General features: G+C 40.5%; 1 long non-coding RNA gene across 1 annotated transcript; it reads left to right on the top strand.

The window, feature by feature from the left end:
- The first annotated feature begins 13,335 nt into the window (after positions 1-13,335).
- On the top strand, positions 13,336-13,907 carry LOC308650958. Its single transcript, XR_014022448.1, has 2 exons — positions 13,336-13,482; positions 13,582-13,907. It is a non-coding gene; the product is annotated as an uncharacterized lncRNA (long non-coding RNA).
- Positions 13,908-14,225: the final 318 nt, after the last annotated feature.

Below are 14,225 nucleotides of genomic sequence, written 5' to 3'. Positions count from 1 at the left end.
CAGATCAACTGTTGGAGTTGGTGACTGGTAGCTATACATGGATGGAGCAGCTGCTGCTGAGCTGTGTGTGCTGTAGTGACACTAGACAAGGGTATAGATGCCCCTGCCGTCCAGCCAGCACCTCTACACAAAGGGCTGAACTGATCACATTCACTGGGGCTTTACAGCTGTCACAAGAGAAACAAGTAAATATCTATACTGATTTCAAATACCCTTTGATGATAGTGCATGCACATGGAAATATTTGGAAAGAAAGATTATTAACTTCAGGAAACAAGGACATCAAACATCCTAGGGAAACACTGGCCCTATTTGAGGGAGTTGCTTTGCCTGTTCTATTATACTCTGCCCAGGGCACCAAGACTAACACCCAGAGAAAGGAAACCAGAAAGCTGACTGAGCTTCTAGACAAGCTGCTAGAGAAGCAGCTTACTGGGGATTTGATACCTCATTTAACTTGTCTAAATTCAAGCATCATTACACAGGATGTGGAATGAGCCCAAGGATAGGGTTTCAGCCAGGCATGGTGGTGCACACCTGTAATCCCAGAGGCTCAGGAGGCTGAGGCAGGAAGATCACGAGTTCAAAGCCAGCCTCAGCAAAGGGGAGGTACTAAGCAGCTCGATGAGACCCTGTCTTTAAATAAAATAAAAAATAGGGCTGGGGATGTGGCTTAGTCCTTGAATCCCACTGAGTTCAATCCCAGGTACCCCGCGCCCCCAAAAAACCTATCATTAAGAATAGGGTTTCAGGGCTGGGGATGTGGCTCAAGTGGTAGCGCGCTCGCCTGGCATGCGTGCGGCCCGGGTTCGATCCTCAGCACCACATACAAACAAAGATGTTGTGTCCACCGAAAACTGAAAAAATTAAAATTAAAATTCTCTCTCTCTCTCTCAAAAAAAAAAAGCCATTTTAAAAAAAAGAGAGAAAAAAGAATAGGGTTTCAGTGATACAGAGTGACAAAACTTTGTGAACATAGGATGATTTTACTCCCTGAAGCCCTGATGTATCCAATTTTTAAAGCACCTGCGTGTTGGCAGAGATGCACTGGCAGATTTTATACTGCCTTACCTGAAAGACCATGCCTTCAAGAGACTCTTCAAAGGCTTCTACAAGGATTCCATTTGTATGCTTAAAAGAATCCAAAACTGAACAGAACCTACCTCAAATATTGGCAATAAAAAAGGTTTATAATATAATTGTACCTTTAAAGACTGACAAATAGGTTTTACCTGAATGCCAAAAAACAGGTGATTTAAAATTTATATCAGTATTTGCAGACACTTTCTTATGCTGGGAAAAAGTTCGCCTACTAGAACTGAGAAAACAACTGACATAATTTAATTCTTGCTTGAGGAAATTATTCCCAGATTTGGACAGCTGAGCTCTATTCAAAGTGATAATGGGATGTCATTTGTTTACAAGGTCACCAAGAGGGTGAGTAAAGCTTTACAAATAACCTGGGAACTAGCTGCATTTTTCCTGGAAACCACAGTTCACTGGGAAGATGGAGAAAATAAATCATGCTTTTAAAAAAAAAAGAAGAAAGAAAGGAAGGAAGGAAGGAAGGAAGGAGGCTAAGCTTTGTCAGGAGATTCCTTTAACATGGATTAAGTTTTGCCTATTGCTCTGCTCCAAATTATGGTAGCACTCTGCAGTGGGTATAAGTTAATGCCCAGCCTTCGGAGAATCTAGGACTATAAATGGGTACCACCACACTCAGTTTGTTCATGACTTTAAAAATAAAATTGATACAGGCACAATTGCACATTCCAGTAATCCCAGCTACCCAGGAGGCTGAGTCAAGAGGATTGCAAAGTTGAGGCCAGCTTGGGGTAACTTATCCAGACCCGGTCTCAAAATAAGAACTAAAAGGGACTGGGGGTACAGCTGAGTGGTAGAGTGTTTGTCTGGTATATATAAGGCCTGGGTTCAATCCCTAACACTAAAAATTAAACAAAAAAGAAATGTTCAAAATTCATAGGAGGAAAATGATAAAAACATCTGAATGACAAAAAAGGAGACCCGCCATATTCTTGATTAGATGATTTAATATCCTGAAGGCATCTTTCCTCTCTAGGTAATCAATAAACTTAGCATGAGCTCAATAAAAATACCATTAGCTTTTTTTAACCCCTCAAGTATGAAACAAGTTGACTATAATTTGGAAAAAAAATAAGAATAGCCATATAACTCTTGAAAGAGCAGCTTTGCATATACTGGAACATATCTACACCTCTATCACTAAAAGAAGACACTGACTTGTTGGTTGGCACATACCACAGCAAAGCAGGGGGTGGGGGAAATCCAGAAACAGACACAGAACCACTTGCAGATGCAAAGCAACTATATAATAAAGATAGCATCTCCAACCAGTGAGATAAAGGAGTTTCTAATATAGGATCCTGGGAAAACTGGCTGGCCTCATGGAACCAGATCAAATTAAATCCATTGTCCATGCCATACATCTACTATATTTTAAATGAACCAATGATTTAAATGTAAAACTTTAAAAAATGAAACCACGCAAATGTTAGAAGAGAACATGGAAAAATTCCTCCACAACTGGGAATGGGGAAAACTTTCCTAACGATGACTCAGAATTTTAACACACAATAGGGAGGAGATTAATAAATTTGCCTACATAAAAGTGGAAAATAAAACATTTACATAGTGTAAGATACCAAGACCATTTCCCTTATTTGGGAAAATCTTTATGATATATGTCATAGACAAAGGATAATAATGCCTGATACATAAAGATCTCCTAAAATTGGAGAAGAAAAAAGATAAATACCTTGTAGAAAGATGAACCCTAGATATGGACAGTTCACTTAAAAAGAAAAGCAAATTCCCTTAAATGTATGAAAAGTTGCTCACTCTCATTCAATTTAAGAAATATAATACTTAACAGCATATACACCCAAAAAAAATGTCACTAGGAGATCAGGTATATATTATTCTGACAACTAGTATATAAAAGGGAAAAAACACTTATCTCTTCTTACATAAATGATACTTCCAAGTAACCAAATAACAAATAAGGGGAACCAATAAATTGAGGTTTGATATAAATAGAATATTTATCATTTGCAATTCTTAGTGAACCATTAGGCAAAAATCACCAGTGACTCCTGACATCTTTCTAATAAGAAAACCAGACATTCTGTCCATCTATAAGGCTATATATGACATTACCTACAAGCCACCTTGAAAAAACAACTGAAGTCTGACTAAGTCTCTAGATGAGATTCCTAAATTACAGGAAATACAAGGAGCACTAGAAAAATACATCAAATGATCCCACAGTGAGACCTATGCAAAATCCAGACTGTGGGAAATTAAGCAGTTTCTCCAACAAATAAAAACAGAGATTAGGGGAGGAAAGAGATAGAGAACAGACTTCTTCATTAAAAGAGAATTAAGGACCATAATAATCATTAGCTTTACATGTGTTCTCTAGGTATACAATTAATATTGCTCCGTTTCCAGTTCATATGCTTTCTTTTGTCTAACTGTGCTTGCTCACACGCTTGTGCTCTCTCCCTCTCCGACCCCTGACCCTCTCTCGATGAAACCCAGGGCCTTGTCTGTGCTAAGCACATGCTCTACCACTGAACCATACCCCCAGACATACTGTGTGTCGTTTGAGCCAAGCTCTGTTTCTGGGTCTCCTCTGGGACAAAAATAGAGGAATACTTGCATTTGATCAGGGACTATGTCCTGGGAAGACCCTTAAAGTTATATTCAGAATAAGACCCCACCTTTGACCTTTGACAGTACTGGCTCCAAATGGCAGCATAATGCCCCTGGCCCTTGTCCTCTTCCTTAGTCTCTGTTAAGTGAAGGCAGCGTCCAACTGCACTACTCCTGCACTCAGGTAGGTGGGGGCAGGGAGAAAGGTGGCCTTCTCCAACCTGGGAGATCTAGAATGTTCCTGAGGCCTCCTAAATCTCTTTCCTTTGTTTTTCCCTTGTGGAATTGAGGGTACACAGTTGTTCCCTCTGAAAATCCAACTTCCCTGACCCATCACCTCATTGCTGCTCATCCAAATTCATTTTCATTTCAAACAGAAAAAGGATTATGGCTGTTTACTGAAGAAGGTCTTCCATTTAAATTGGCATCTCCACTTCCCTTCTCTCCCTGTGGGTTTTCACCTTCTTTAGATAGGTCTATAATCTAGACCAAGGTTCATTTTATTAAAAAGGGAACAATAGGACTACTGAGAAACCCCAGTATAAACTGTGAGTCTGTGAAGGAAGTACCACAAAATGAGAAAAGAGAGCTGGTTTTGTGGGCATAACAACAACAAAGGTAAAGTCAAAGACATGAGAAGGAGAATCGGAATTTACTAAGCACTTACTATATGCTGAGTACTATCACATATATGATTCAAATAAATTATTTCAACAGTCAGTGGAATAGCTATTATAATGTCATCCTCATTTTACAAGTGCATAAACTGAGGCTCAGAGAGCCTAAGCACTAAGCCTAAGCAGATCTTGAGATGTAGCTCAAAGAGGCAACTTGTTCCAATCTTTCAGATTGGAAGTGGCAGCTGGAACTTGACTTGATCACCCTGTTCTGAAATATTCTCTAACCAGATTCATGTCTTGATTTCCCCAAAAATAGAAGCTATGGAGGCCCCAGGGCCTACTGGCTGCCAGTATATTATATTCCACCAAGTTCTTACCTCATAAGGCAGCTTCAGTCTCCTCCTCTGGAGAGCACCTTTCTCTCTTCTGTAAATCACACCTCCATACACTTTGTCCCCTCAGAGTAGACCCAAGAACTTCTAACTTTTGTACCTGGGGAAAGAGAGTTTAGCTTATTCTGTAGGTTTGTGACCAGATGGGGACTAGGATTTCTATTCCTGCACTATTTCCTCTGCATACCTTATCTCAGTCTTGGAGGAGGACAACGAAGAATGACAAGAAACTTTGGGGACACTCAGATGTCCTAGTTTGAGGATGACACTCTTGCCTTCAGAGGCTAGAGTAAGATAATGCCCAGGAAACACAAGCCCAAACTCCACACCCTAACTTGAGAAAGCAGATAAGACACGAAGCCAATGCTAAACTAGCTCTTCACATTTTTTTAAACTTTTAGAGACATTCTAGAGCTGTTCTGTGGTTCTTCAAGGCTGTTTTCTTCCTGTTCAGGGTGACAATTGACTTTTAATAGATAAATTTACATTTCATGTCAATGCACAGATGAGTGTGGGGTCTGATGGGTTTTGGCTAACACATGCATCCATGTAAAAAGCCCAGTCAGCATGTAGACTTGTCCATCATTTCAGAAATTACCTTCATGTCTCCTTCGCTACCTCCCCACCTTCCCTTGACTACAGTGTGAAAAGTCCTGACACCTTCTGAAACACCTAAGCCTTCTGGGACTCTGCCCACCAGTGACTCTGAGCAAACCATTTATCCATCATACCTTCGGGCCCCCAAGAAATGGCAGTCACTGGCTCCACCCTAAAGCCAGTTGCCTGAAAATGTGAGTAACTGTGCCATCCATTTTTCTGGTTGTCACCACGAAGTCACCCAGGGACAAGAGACAAGTGGACTGTTTCACTTCTAAACTTTCCACAAAGCTCTTTTTCCTTCTCTTTCTTGTTCCCTGAAACCCCAAGCTCAGTTTCTCCATGGCTAAAATTGGTGACAACCCTGATAGAGAAGGTGAAGATGCTTGTAATTACCTTAGCAACAGAACTTGCTGTGTGTGTGAGTCACATAACCTCATCCCCATAGCAACACAGAATCACCGTCCTTTGGAGCCCAGTGACAACAGCACCCACTTAGTCCAACCTCTTGGATTAAAACAGAAACAGAAACAAAAAGAGTTACAGCTCAGAGAGCTTTCATTACCTTATACATATTCTTTGTTTGGAAACACAATGGAAGGTTGATATAAATAGGTTAAGCAGGGGAATGTCTGTTTTGGCTGCTGTTTTGTAGGCTGAATTAAGTCCAGGCTTTGTTATTATTAGGAACAAAGGAGAAATTTTTGATGGATGGTAGAAGGGCAAGCCTGCAGGGTATGAATACAGAGGTGTTAACACTGGAGACCAGGGAGCCCCAGCAAGAAATTTCATTCATTTATCTCTTAATGTGTCTTCAGAAGTGAGATTGCATCATCCTCTGCTTTTTGAGGCTGATATGGAAGGAATGCCCTCCCTTTATCAGCTGGAGTTGCAGATTATAATACGAAAATATTGTCTCTGTAGTCAAAGCACCAACTCCTAGCAGCTCTCCAGGCAGGGGGTAACAATATGAAATGTACACATGAGATCTGGGAGATCCCTGATATCTGCCCTGATTTTTTGATGCTTCTTGTTCTCATTCAAAACCAAGGACTCTGGAACCCCATGATATCTCCATAACCTCCCAAAAAATATGCCACAAGCTGAGCTTCACAAAATCAGGGAGCATTTAAAGTTGGCATTTAAAGGATAAATGGTCCTCTCCAGGCACACAGTTTCTGGCATACCCTAATTGAACATAACTAATCCAAAAAACTGAAATGCTCTAAATGAAAGGTTCCATGAGTGGAAAATTCCACACCTGTTAACTATTTAGTGAAGTACTTATATGTGGATAAGTGTTAAGAAAATGATTGCTTATCAGTTGAACATAAATTTGAAGTCAGGGATGATGGTGATGCCAGGCATGCATGGATTGTCCACATGAGGGGCTGAGACAGCAACACCTCTGCTTCCTGAGGGTTCCAATGTACACATTGTTCCATACCTAAAATTATTAAAGACATTATGTAAGCCAAGCATGCTGGGGCACTCCTGTAATCCCAGCAACTCAGGAGGTTGAGGCAGGAGGATTGCAAATTCGAGACCAGCCTCAGCAACTTAGATTCTCACTAAGTTGCTTAGAGTCTCCAGCCTCAGCAACTTAGTGAGAACCTATCTCAAAAATAAAATATAAAAAGACATGTGGCTCAGTGGTTAAATGCCTCAGGGTTCAATGCCTGGTGCCAAAAAAAAAAAAAAAAAAAGACATTATGTAAAATTACCTTCAGTCTATGGTTTATGTTGTGCATGAAACATAAATTTGTGTATATATATATGTATATGTAAATATCCCCCATTCAAACCTGAAATACTTCTGGTGCCAAGCATTTCACTCATATAAGGAATACTCACGTATTAGCACTGAAAAAACTTTGTTCTCATGTAGGTGGGAACATGGTATGGGAAGTTGATTTAAATATTCCCACTTCCATGAAGAACAAAGACAATAACAATAATGGGGGAGAACCCAATTATACCTCACCAATCCCCACAAACCTCCAAATTCATATACAGGAGACTAACTACCTAAAAAGAGGCTGTGTGCGGCTGGGGTTGTGGCTTAGTGGTAGAGCGCATGCTTAGCAAACCCCCGCCCCCACGTTTTGATCCACAGCACTAAAACAAACAACCCGCCCCTTCCTGCCCCCCAAAATAAACAGGCAGATTGAACTTCTGGCTTCCAGTCCAGCAGGTAAGTGCCTGGGAAGTTGCCATCCTGCATTGAACAAGCAAAAGGCTGAACCAACTGAAAAATCAATAACTCTTCTTGGATGCTCAGAGTGGTGAGGTCAAAGGGCAAACCTCTAGCCCAGATGGATGCGAATCACAACTTACCAGAGTAGAGGCCCAGTACTGGGGAGGAACAATGAATGGCTGGAGGCTCAGGGTGGACAAATCTGAGAGTGGGAGAAATTCCAGGGAAACCTCGTCATCCAGGGCCCCACCGGGTTCTCGTTCTCACCATAAATACATTAGAGGAATAACGTCCTCCTGCTTCTGGCCAGGTATAGAGGAGGTAACAACCCAGGTGACAGAAGCTCTGCCCTCAGGAGAAACAAGTGAGCCAGAACCTAATCTGCTAGGGTTTAATCAGAGCCTGCCCAGCCAGCATGAAGGGAGCTGTTCAACTCCAGCCTCACCCCCAAGCCATCCTGTCCCACCCAAGGGGCAGAAAGGTAAGACACACTGGTGAATTTAAGAGTGGAGGCCACAGCCTCACTACCAGAGTGGATCCACGGAGGCCCCACGGAGTTTTACCTTCAAGTCCTCACATCAAATAAGAGAGAAGAATCCCTTGGAACTTCCAGGAGGTGGGAAGAAGTAATGAGCCAAAGCCTTCTGTTTTTCTTAACAAGTTCTGACCGCAGGAGGAACTGGTTAGCCAGAACCTAACCTCCTGGGGAAAAAGAAATAGCCAACTCCATCCCACTTTAGCCATGCAATCCCACCTGGGGGGATGTGGGGCTGAGAAACACATGTGATCTTTGCATTCCAAAGAAGAAGGCTGATGAGAAGACTGAGACCTAATTGTAGAATGCTTTCCCTCCCCACACACCTTGCAACCACCTTACAGCTGTCCCTTGGGTTAACAGAGGGGATTAGTTCCAGGACCCGCCATGGATATCAAAATCCAGGGATGCTTAAGTCCCTAATCTCTGCCCATCTTCCCATATATGTTATATTATTTTGGTACCAGGGATTGACCTCAGGGATGCTTGACCACTGAGCACATCCCCAGCCCTTTTTATATTTTATTTAAAAACAAGGTCTTGCTAAATTGCTTAGGGCCTTACTAAATTGCTGAGGCTGGCTTTGAACTCGAAATCCTTCTGACTCATTTCCCCAAGCCACTGGGATTATAGGCATGCACCACCACACCCATATATTTTAAATCATCTCTAGATTACTTATAATAGTAATAAAATGCAAATGCTATATAAATAGTTGTTACACTGATTTGTTTGGGGAATAATAACAAGGAAAAAATTACTCTATGTGTTCAGTATGGGAACATTTTTTTCTGGACTATTTTCCTTCCAAAATTGACCAAGTCCAGGGGTGCAGGACTCATGAGAATGGAGGGCAGTTCATTCATAGCAGTTCCTTTAGTGGAGCATATTATTATAAGAAAACATTGTAAGTCATATTTAAAGGATATATATATATATATATATATATATATATATATATATATATAGTTTGAAGAGACACAGCAAACATCAGGACCAGGTTTGTCATGAATGTTGACGTTATCAGAGCAGAAATTTAAAACAACTCTGATTAACTATGCTAAGAGTGGATCAAATGGAAGAAGAGAAGGGCAATGTAGGCAGAGAGATGGAAATCCCAAGAGAGAACCAAAAAGAAATGCTAGCAATCAAAACAAACAGAAATGAAGAATACCTTTGATGGGTTTATGAGTAGACTGGACACCACTTAAGGAAAGATTTCTGAGCTTGAGAAAATCGCAGTACTTATAACATAAAAATCAATCAAAGGGAGAGCAGAACAATCAAAGGGAGAGCAAAAAAATCCTTTTTAGAGCCTTAGAGATTTTACTGACAAAGGTAGATAGCCACCCAGACGTCAGGTCAGGAGTTGAATCCACCAGCAGGAACAATTTTCTGGAATCTAACAAAATCTTTGCCTCTTGACCTGCACATTCCAATACACTCACAAAATTTATGACCACCCTGATTTGTGCCAAGCTTGCCTTAATCCTGCTTGTCTCCTTTAAAAATGCCATTTCTCCCTATAATAAAAACCCAAGTTCACCTTTCCTCAGGCTCCACTAGCTGAGCTGATGTTCCTGATCTGCAAATTATTCCCACCCACATAAAACTGTCTTTGCTTTATTTTAATCTCATTTATGCTTTCTTAGTTTATAATAGAAATTTCCCAAACTGAAAACCAATGAGAAAAAAAAAAGACTGAGCAAAGCAAAGAAAAAAAACCAGAATAGAACATTCAAGAACTAATAGGAATACCAAAAAAAAAAAAAAAAAAGAAGAAGAAGAAGAGAGAAAGGAACAGAGACAATATTTCAAGCAATTATCTTAAGAATTTCCCTGAAGTAACATTGAACCCCAAATTACAGATTAAGAAACTCAGAGACTGGGCTGGGGTTTGAACTTGCCTAGCATGTGTGAGGTACTGGGTTCGATTCTCAGCACTGCATACAAATACGTAAAATAAAGGTCCATCAACAACTTCAAAAAACATTTAAGAAAAAAGAAAGAAACTCAGAGACTATCAACCAATGCTGCTGAAAGCTCATTCCTTGTCCCTGATACCACTCCAATAAGGAGGACACAGTTTTGAGAAAAAGGAATCACGTGTTCTCTGTCTGGAGTTATAATTCACTTGTTAATTTGAGAGAAAGTCATTTCTGAGACCTTCTGGTACCATCCCCAAAGTCTGGATTACTTTGTTCCTATGGTGGGTGCCTAGGATGGGGAAGAAAGGTAATCCTGTTTCCCCTGAGATTAGGGAAGGGGAGAGATTAGGGAGGAACAGGGAGAGAGGAAAAGAAAGAAATGTCCATTTTAAAAATAAATTGCAGGGGCTGGGGTTGTGGCTCAATGGCAGAGCTCTCGCTTGGCATGTGTGAGGCACTGGGTTTGATCCTCAGCACCAAATAAATAAATAAGTAAATGGTATTGTATCCGTCTACAACTAAAAAAAAATATTAAATAAATAAAAATTAATAAATTGCAGTGGCAGAGCAGCAAGGGCTATATTCAAAGCATAAAGTGAACCACTGTTACACTAGGATAAATGCCCCCCAAAAAACCTACACAAGTTGTATCACGTGTAAATACTGAAAATCAAAGATAAAGAAAAAATCCTGAAAGAGACTCGGGGAGGGGAGCGGAAACACATCTAATTTTCCAGACAGCAAATAAGAATTGCATCTGATTTAATAGAAACTATGCTAGCAATAACAGTAGAGTGAGATGCTTAAAGTATTGAGAGAAAAAGACAACCCACCTAGAATTCTGTGTCTTGCAAAATTATCTTTTAAAAGTGAAAGACAGCTGAGTGCAGTGGTGCATGCCTGTAATTACTGTGGCTCAGGAGGCTGAGTCAGGAGGATTTCGAGTTCAAATCCAGCCTCAGCAGAAAGCAAGGTGCTAAGCAACTCAGTGTCAGTGAAACCTTGTCTTTAAATAAAATACAAAATAAGGCTGGGGATGTGGCTCTGTGGTTGAGTGTCCCTGAGTTCAATCCTTGGTAACCCCCAGAAAAAAATGTTATTAATTAATCTAAAGGATAACAGATTATTCAAAATAGCAGCAGTGATATATTCAAATATGCATGTATATATGTCTATATACATTTACATGCAAGTATTAATGTATATAAGTACATATATGTATATGTGCATTATATATGCAGATATACTTATATTTTTATATATTTTATATATACTTATGTACAGTTATATGTGTGAAATGCATGACTGCAATGTGTTAAGTCGGTTGGCTAAGGGAACAAAGCACAAGGCAACCATACATGTGAAAGAACAACCAATCAGGTGCCGACAGACAAGCAGTGATGTACCTCATAACCATTGTCAATCAGCAGGGTCTCCTGACCAATCCTGGAAGGACACAGATCTCAACAAGATACCCTGATCAACCCCAGGAGGTCAAGGGACTCAAAACCTCCCTTCCTGCCCTAAATCCAATAAAATTCCAATCCGGCTGAGCTGGGCATGATTCCCCCAGACCTGCTCTGCTGGACTGGAGGGTCTTGCCTGGGAGCAAATCTCAATAAAGCCTTGTTCAGCTGCTTTTAATCTGCCTCCTTTTGATCACCAGCGCCTGACTTTACACAATGGTATAAGAGACAGGAGGAAGGGATTAGGATTATTTCGTTATTACACAGTATTCATAATATCTGTGAATTGCTATAATGTTACTGAAAAGTGGGCTTGAATTGGTTGTATATTGCAAACTCTAGGACAACCATTAAAAGGCATTTTTAAAATAACAGATGTCTGGGCTGGGGCTGTAGCTCAGTGACAGAGCGCTTGCCTAGCATGTATGAGGCACTGGGTTTGATTCTCCACACGCATTAAAAAATATTTAAAAGAAAAGCATGCTGTCCATCTACAACTGTTAAAAAACAGGTGTATAGCTGATAGACTAAGAAAGGAGAGAAAATGGAATCATATAAAATTTTTAATTAAAACCATATAAAGGCCCTGATTGTTTCATGACTCTTCTGAGTCAGTTGTGGGGTCTGGTATGGCTTCAACTGTTGGTGCTGCGGAACTGTTTCAAAGCATATTAAAAATATCTGGGTCCCCATGAAGCCCTACTGTCCGTGAGGTAGGATAGAAGAAATAAGAAATAGGTAGAAAGGAGACATAAAAGAAGGGTAAGGAACTGAAATTTTAATTCAAAAGTTCCACATACTTTTCTAGGACTGTCACTCCTGGGAAATCTGTAAATCTACCTGTGCACTGTTAATTACACTCCCTCCTCCCATAAATAGATGAAGCAAAGATAGAGCCAATATTTTGAGAAATAAGGAGATTGTTCCAGCATTCTATTGATCAGATAATGAAGATCACATCAGCCCAAGGATCCTGACACTGACCAAACCACTGGAAACCAACTTGACATGGCCAGACTGATAGCATTCCTACATACCTTCCCATATGAACCTCCCACCAAGTTTCCTTTAAAAGAAAAGCCCTGAACCCACTCTTCATATGTCCCACATTCTTCTTTGAAAGTATATCTGTTGGCCAAAATAAATGTCTATGCCTTTGGTATGTGCTGAAATTCTTTTCCATCATATAAGTCAAGGACCCCAGTGGTCCTGAGTGGAACACTCAATTCTCTCCAGGAACTCCTCAAACTGTATTATAGTCCTTGTCACTTTGAAATTTCCATATTTTTTTCTTTTCCCAAACATCTTCTCCCTAACCTTCTCCTTTCTGATCTTCTTTTTCCTGATCTTCTCCTTCCTGATCTTTCCTCCCTAATCTCATTTTTTTTCTGAATCACCTCTATAAAAGCCCCCCTGTTCCTGCTGTTGGGCAGAATCACAGCCTTTGGGATAGGAGTCCCTTGTGTCTCTCCTTTGCTACCAAAGTAATAAACCTTCTTTTTCCTTTTTCTCAAAACCGTGTCCTTGTTATTGGATTGGCATCAGGGACAAGGACTGAGCTTTCAGCAACAAAACCAGACACCTCTTCTCCTGTGGCACACCCAGACGTACTAGGAGTGTGGGGGAGGAATGGGATTGATGAGCTTAACGGTTCATAAGATCACAAGTGCTGATAAAAGAACTAAGGCTTTGAAATGTTCCCGGTCCTGCACCTGCTCATGGTCATTATTAACCAGCTTTCTTGAGGATACAGGAAATGAAATGTCAGTCTGCCTATAAATTTAAGCAAACTGTGTTAGATGGGAACACAGAATGTCACTGTCCCCTTGTATGAGTACTGTTTACTACGTGGTATGAATAAATGCATCTATAAGATGTATCACTTAAAAAAAATCCCAGCTCATTTTTCCTTCCAGGCTCCGGGTTAAGGCGCACATTCGCCACACAACTATCGAAGACAGCCCTCTGGTTGGAATGTGCTTCAGCTCAAAGATGTTGGTGTTTGTGGAGAATGCACGGAGATCATTCCTGCAATTACAGCCATCCTCCATGTCGAGATCGAACCCAGGGGCACTTAACCAGTCCCATTTTTGTCTACGCATCTCATGACCTATCCTGAGGAATTTGATTATCCCCAAGAGTGAATGCAGGTTTTCCTGATAACGACATATTTTCCCATTTTATGGAGCAACTCATTTCCATATACTGCTGAAAATACTCCAGCATCAGCAGGTGCTGTTACCAATATCTACTTACTGGTTCAAAGGTCTAGCATCTTGTCTGGATCCCAGGAGTTATTTGAGAGAAAGCAAGTCATGTCTACCTAACTTCAACCTGAAGTTAAAGCAGGCATCCATCCAAGTCTTTGATGGAGGACATCAGATTTCCAGATCTTTCCTTGTGCATCCTAGCTGTTCAAGTTAACACACAATCATTTTGATCTTCCTAATAAAGCTCTTTTTCTTAAAAAAAAAAATCCCATAAAAAACAGGGAAAAAAAGACAAAAATAGGAAGAGAGAACAAAGACCAGTGGCAAATACAGTCGATATTAATCCAACTATATCCACAAGCGCTTTGAATGGCAATCATCTGCATACACCAATTAAAGAAGTGTCAACACAGATGAACAAAGAAGACCCAAGAAGAAACTACTTGAAACATAAAGACATATGTCACTTAAAATGAAGAGATGGAGAAAAACATACCATGCTCGTGTTAGGATAGACTTCAGAGCAAGGGGAAGTTATCAAGAATGGAAAGGGGCATTATCTGATTATAAAGGGGTCAATTCTA

This window comes from Spermophilus citellus (assembly GCF_964194105.1).
Source record: "Spermophilus citellus genome assembly, chromosome: 6".
NCBI classification, from domain to species: domain Eukaryota; kingdom Metazoa; phylum Chordata; class Mammalia; order Rodentia; family Sciuridae; genus Spermophilus; species Spermophilus citellus.
Note: the sequence above shows the minus strand (reverse complement) of the source record. Positions and strands in the feature narration are given on the sequence as shown.